The sequence below is a fragment of the Salmo trutta genome, chromosome 21 (genome assembly GCF_901001165.1).
Source record: "Salmo trutta chromosome 21, fSalTru1.1, whole genome shotgun sequence".
NCBI lineage: Eukaryota > Metazoa > Chordata > Actinopteri > Salmoniformes > Salmonidae > Salmo > Salmo trutta.
The window spans coordinates 40,002,180-40,008,179 of NC_042977.1; the positions used below are offsets into that span (position 1 = coordinate 40,002,180).

General features: G+C 59.2%; 1 protein-coding gene across 2 annotated transcripts in view; it reads left to right on the plus strand.

Annotated features, from left to right (window-relative positions):
• LOC115157419 (serine/threonine-protein kinase STK11) overlaps window positions 1-5,748 on the plus strand; it is a 41,144-nt gene extending 35,396 nt beyond the window's left edge. For both annotated transcript variants that reach the window (XM_029705647.1, XM_029705646.1), the window contains exon 11: window positions 5,176-5,748. The gene's annotated coding sequence lies outside the window, so the exon portion shown is untranslated. The remainder of the gene's footprint in view (window positions 1-5,175) is intronic.
• Window positions 5,749-6,000: the final 252 nt, after the last annotated feature.

Consider the following 6,000-nt stretch of genomic DNA (forward strand, 5'->3'; position numbering starts at 1 on the left):
CTCGCTGCCCCCTCTCTCTCTCGCTGCCCCCCTCTCTCTCTCGCTGCCCCCCCTCTCTCTCTCGCTGCCCCCCTCTCCTCTCGCTCCCCCCTCTCTCTCTCTCGCTGCCCCCTCCTCTCTTCTCTCTAGCGTCCCCATCTATCTCTCTCGCTGTCCCCCCTCCCCATCTCTCTCTCTCGCTGTCCCCTCTCCTCTTCGCTGTTCCCCTCTCTCCCTGCTGTCCCCCCTCTCTCTCTCTCGCTTCCCCCCTCTCTCTCTCTCGCTGTCCCCCCTCTCTCTCTCTCGCTGTCCCCCTCTCTCTCTCTCTCTCTCTCTCGCTGTCCCCCTCTCTCTCTCTCTCTCTCTCTCTCGCTGTCCCCCTCTCTCTCTCTCTCTCTATTCTTCTGTCCTCTCTCTCTCTCTCTCTCTCCGCTGTCCCTCTCTCTCTCTCTCTCTCTCGCTTGTCTCCCCCCCTTCTCTCTCTCTTTTCTCTCGCTGTCCCTCTCTTCTCTCTCCTCTCTATCGCTGTCCCCCTTCTCTCTCTCTCTCTCTCTCTCTTGCTGTCCCCCTCTCTCTCTCTCTCTCTCTCTCTCTCTCTTCGCTCTCTATCTCTCTTCTCTCTCTCCTATCTCTCTCGCTGTCCCCCCCCCTCTCTCTCTCTCTCTCGCTGTCCCCCCTCTCTCTCTCTCTCGCTGTCCCCCCTCTCTCTCTCTCTCGCTGTCCCCCCCTCTCTCTCGCTCGCTGCCCGCTGTCCCCCTCTCTCTCTCTCTCGCTCTCTCGCTCGCTGTCCCCCTCTCTCTCTCTCTCTCTCTCTCTCTCTCTCTCTCTCTCTCTCTCTCTCTCTCTCTCTCTCTCTCTCGCTGTCCCCCTCTCTCTCTCTCTCTCGCTGTCCCCCCTCTCTCTCTCTCTCTCGCTGTCCCCCTCTCTCTCTCTCTCGCTGTCCCCCTCTCTCTCTCTCTCGCTGTCCCCCTCTCTCTCTCTCTCGCTGTCCCCCCCTCTCTCTCGCTCGCTGCCCGCTGCCCCCCTCGCTCGCTCGCTCGCTGCCCCCCTCTCTCTCGCTCTCTCGCTCGCTGCCCCCCTCTCTCTCGCTCGCTGCCCCCCTCTCTCTCGCTCGCTCGCTGCCCCCCTCTCGCTCGCTCGCTCGCTGCCCGCTGCCCCCCTCTCTCTCGCTCGCTGCCCCCCTCTCTCTCGCACGCTCGCTGCCCCCCTCTCTCTCGCTCGCTCGCTGCCCCCCTCTCTCTCGCTCGCTCGCTGCCCCCCTCTCGCTCGCTCGCTCGCTGCCCCCCTCTCTCTCTCGCTGCCCCCCTCTCTCGCTCGCTGCCCCCTCTCTCGCTCGCTGCCCCCTCTCTCGCTCGCTGCCCCCTCTCTCGCTCGCTGCCCCCCTCTCTCGCTCGCTGCCCCTCTCTCTCTCGCTCGCTGCCCCTCTCTCTCTCGCTCGCTGCCCCTCTCTCTCTCGCTCGCTGCCCCTCTCTCTCTCGCTCGCTGCCCCTCTCTCTCTCGCTCGCTGCCCCCCTCTCTCTCGCTCGCTGCCCCTCTCTCTCTCGCTCGCTGCCCCTCTCTCTCTCTCTCGCTGCCCCTCTCTCTCTCTCTCGCTGCCCCTCTCTCTCTCGCTCGCTGCCCCTCTCTCTCTCGCTCGCTGCCCCTCTCTCTCTCGCTCGCTGCCCCTCTCTCTCTCGCTCGCTGCCCCTCTCTCTCTCGCTCGCTGCCCCTCTCTCTCTCGCTCGCTGCCCCTCTCTCTCTCGCTCGCTGCCCCTCTCTCTCTCGCTCGCTGCCCCCCTCTCGCTCGCTCGCTGCCCCCCTCTCGCTCGCTCGCTGCCCCTCTCTCTCTCTCTCTCTCGCTGCCTCTCTCTCTCTCTCTCTCGCTGCCTCTCTCTCTCTCTCTTGCGCTTCCTCTCTCTCTCTCGCTGCCTCTCTCTCTCTCTCTTTCGCTGCCTCTCTCTCTCTCTTTCGCTGCCTCTCTCTCTCTCTCTCGCGCTGCCTCTCTCTCTCTCTCTCTCGCGCTGCTCTCTCTCTCTCTCTCTCGCTGCCTCTCTCTCTCTCTCTCTCTCTCGCTGCCTCTCTCTCTCTCTCTCTCGCTGCCTCTCTCTCTCTCTCTCTCTCGCTGCCTCTCTCTCTCTCTCTCGCTCTGCCGCTCTCTCTCTCTCCTCTCGCCTGCTCTCTCTCTCGCGCTGGCCCTCTCTCGCCTTGCCCTCTCTCTCTCTGCGCTTCTGCCTCGCGCGCTGCCTCTCTCTCTCTCGCGCTGCCTCTCTCGCTCTCTCGCTGCCTCGCTCTCTCGCTGCCTCGCTCTCTCGCTGCCTCTCTCTCGCTGCCTCTCCCTCTCTCTCTCGCTGCCTCTCTCTCTCGCTGCCTCGCTCTCTCGCTTCCTCTCTCGCTGCCTCTCTCTCTCGCTCTCTCTCTCTCTCTCGCTGCCTCTCTCTCCTCTCTCGCGCTGCCTCTTCCTCTCTCGCGCTGCCTCTCTTTCCTCTCTCTCGCTGCCTCTCTTTCCTCTCTCGCGCTGCCTCTCTCTCGCGCTGCCTCTCTCTCTCTCGCGCTGCCTCTCTCTCTCTCTCGCGCTGCCTCTCTCTCTCTCTCGCGCTGCCTCTCTCTCTCTCTCTCGCGCTGCCTCTCTCTCTCTCTCTCTCGCGCTGCCTCTCTCTCTCTCTCTCTCGCGCTGCCTCTCTCTCTCTCGCGCGCTGCCTCTCTCTCTCTCTCTCTCGCGCTGCCTCTCTCTCTCTCTCTCTCTCTCTCTCTCTCTCGCTGCCTCTCTCTCTCTCGCTCTCTCTCTCGCTGCCTCTCTCGCTGCCTCTCTCGCTGCCTCTCTCGCTCTCGCTGCCTCTCGCTCTCGCTGCCTCTCGCTCTCGCTGCCTCTCGCTCTCGCTGCCTCGCTCTCGCTGCCTCTCTCTCGCTGCCTCTCTCTCTCGCTGCCTCTCTCTCTCTCGCTGCCTCTCTCTCTCTCGCTGCCTCTCTCTCTCTCTCGCTGCCTCTCTCTCTCTCGCTGCCTCTCTCTCTCTCGCTGCCTCTCTCTCTCTCGCTGCCTCTCTCTCTCTCTCGCTGCCTCGCTCTCTCGCTGCCTCTCCCTGTCTCTCTCGCTGCCTCTCTCTCTCTCGCTGCCTCGCTCTCTCGCTTCCTCTCTCGCTTCCTCTCTCGCTGCCTCTCTCTCTCGCTGCCTCTCTCTCCTCTCTCGCGCTGCCTCTTCTCTCTCTCGCGCTGCCTCTCTTTCCTCTCTCTCGCTGCCTCTCTTTCCTCTCTCGCGCTGCCTCTCTTTCCTCTCTCGCGCTGCCTCTCTCTCTCTCGCGCTGCCTCTCTCTCTCTCTCGCTGCCTCTCTCTCTCTCTCTCTCGCTGCCTCTCTCTCTCTCTCTCGCTGCCTCTCTCTCTCTCTCGCTGCCTCTCTCTCTCTCTCGCTGCCTCTCTCTCTCTCTCGCTGCCTCTCTCTCTCTCTCGCTGCCTCTCTCTCTCGCTGCCTCTCTCTCTCTCTCGCTGCCTCTCTCTCTCTCTCGCTGCCTCTCTCTCGCTGCCTCTCTCTCTCTCGCTGCCTCTCTCTTTCTCTCTCGCTGCCTCTCTCTTTCTCTCTCGCTGCCTCTCTCTCTCTCTCTCGCTGCCTCTCTCTCGCTGCCTCTCTCTCTCTCTCGCTGCCTCGCTCTCTCGCTGCCTCTCCCTCTCTCTCTCGCTGCCTCTCTCTCTCTCGCTGCCTCGCTCTCTCGCTTCCTCTCTCGCTGCCTCTCTCTCTCGCTGCCTCTCTCTCCTCTCTCGCGCTGCCTCTCTTTCCTCTCTCGCGCTGCCTCTCTTTCCTCTCTCGCGCTGCCTCTCTTTCCTCTCTCGCGCTGCCTCTCTCTCTCTCTCGCGCTGCCTCTCTCTCTCTCTCGCGCTGCCTCTCTCTCTCTCGCTGCCTCTCTCTCTCTCTCTCGCGCTGCCTCTCTCTCTCGCGCTGCCTCTCTCTCTCTCTCTCGCGCTGCCTCTCTCTCTCTCGCTAACTCTCTCTCGCGCTGCCTTTCTCTCTCTCGCTAACTCTCTCTCGCGCTGCCTCTCTCTCTCTCGCTAACTCTCTCGCTAACTCTCTCTCTCTCGCTGCCTCTCTCTCTCTCGCTGCCTCTCTCTCTCTCTCTCTCGCTGCCTCTCTCTCTCTCTCTCGCTGCCTCTCTCTCTCTCTCGCTGCCTCGCTCTCTCGCTTCCTCTCTCGCTGCCTCTCTCGCTCTCTCTCTCTTGCTGCCTCTCTCTCTCTCTCTCTTGCTGCCTCTCTCTCTCTCTCGTGCTGCCTCTCTCTCTCTCTCTCGCTGCCTCTCTCTCTCTCTCTCTCGCTGCCTCTCTCTCTCTCTCTCTCGCTGCCTTTCTCTCTCTCTCTCTCTCGCTGCCTCTCTCTCTCTCTCTCTCTCTCTCGCTGCCTCTCTCTCTCTCTCTCTCTCGCTGCCTCTCTCTCTCTCTCTCGCTGCCTCTCTCTCGCTGCCTCTCTCTCGCTGCCTCTCTCTCTCTCTCTCTCGCTGCCTCTCTCTCTCTCTCTCGCTGCCTCTCTCTCTCTCTCTCGCTGCCTCTCTTGCTCTCTCGCTGCCTCTCTTGCTCTCTCGCTGCCTCGCTGCCTCGCTCTCTCGCTGCCTCGCTCTCTCTCGCTGCCTCGCTCTCTCGTTCTCTCTCGCTGCCTCGCTCTCTCGTTCTCTCTCGCTGCCTCGCTCTCTCGTTCTCTCTCGCTGCCTCGCTCTCGCTGCCTCTCTCGCTGCCTCGCTCTCGCTGCCCCTCTCTCGCTCTCGCTGCCCCTCTCTCGCTCGCTCTCTCTCTCTCGCTGCCTCTCTCGCTGCCTCGCTCTCGCTGCCCCTCTCTCTCTCGCTCTCTCTCTCTCTCTCTCTCGCTCTCTCTCTCTCTCTCGCTGCCCCTCTCTCGCTCTCTCTCTCTCGCTGCCCCTCTCTCGCTCTCTCTCTCTCGCTGCCCCTCTCTCGCTGCCCCTCTCTCGCTCTCTCTCTCTCTCGCTGCCCCTCTCTCTCGCTGCCCCTTTGGGCTGTATTTTCTCTCTGGCCCCCCTTTATTCAGCTGCTTTTTGCTGGAGGCAGAGGGACGCACTGTGCGTACCTGTGCACATGTGACAAATAAGCCTTTGATGCTCAAATAAGGCAAAGGGTGCAAGCCCTTTAAATAGACTTCAAGTCTGTACGTCATAAATAATCCTATTTGTCATGCAATAGTTGTACAATAAAATGAACTAGAATAAAGCTTGCCTCTCTCTCTCCTAGGTTTATCATTCCCCATCCTTGGCAAGGGTGAGAGAACTGCTGATGTTGTTCCTCCTGAACTATTTGGCTACGAACTCTTCAAGGATATCATGCGCACAGCGGAGAGATGGACAGAGAGCAGCAGAGAAACAGACTGTATTCTTGAGGGTCTTTGTGTGAAGTGGCTCTTTGTGTTTCCATTCCCCCTCTGCTCTTTTGCTCCCTCCATCCTCCCCTCTCAGGCTGTCCCAGAGGAGGCATGGCTGACCTTTCAAGTCCCACCTTCGTGAACTCTGACCCCATTGGTTATAGTTCTTAGACAACCTTTTATTTGATAGAACCTAAAGATACACATTGTAAAAGGAATTAGGTTGATAAAGAATAGCTATTCATTTTAACTATGAGGATAGTGATATAAAAACTGCATGCTGGATTGAACTTTGAGAAAGGGAAACTGCTCAGTTAAGGACAAACAGACTGAAACCTTGACCTCCACCACTGGTGTGTTGGGAGAACTTTGTTTTCATTAGGTTTTGTTTATTTTTTTCCAATAAATGTTTTTTAATGATTATTTATATAAAACGTGTCCCTGTTGTCTGGCTCCCATTTTATTTTATATTCTGAACATACACTGAGTGGACAAAACATTAAGAACGCCTGCTCTTTCTTTCAGACTGACCAGGTGAATCCAGGTGAAAGATATGATCCCTTACTGATGTAACTTGTTAAATCCACTTCAATCAGTGTAGATGGAGGGGAGAAGACAGGTTAAATAATGATTTTTAAGCCTTGAGACATGGGTTGTGTATGTGTGCCATTCAGAGGGTGAATAGGCAAGACAAAAGA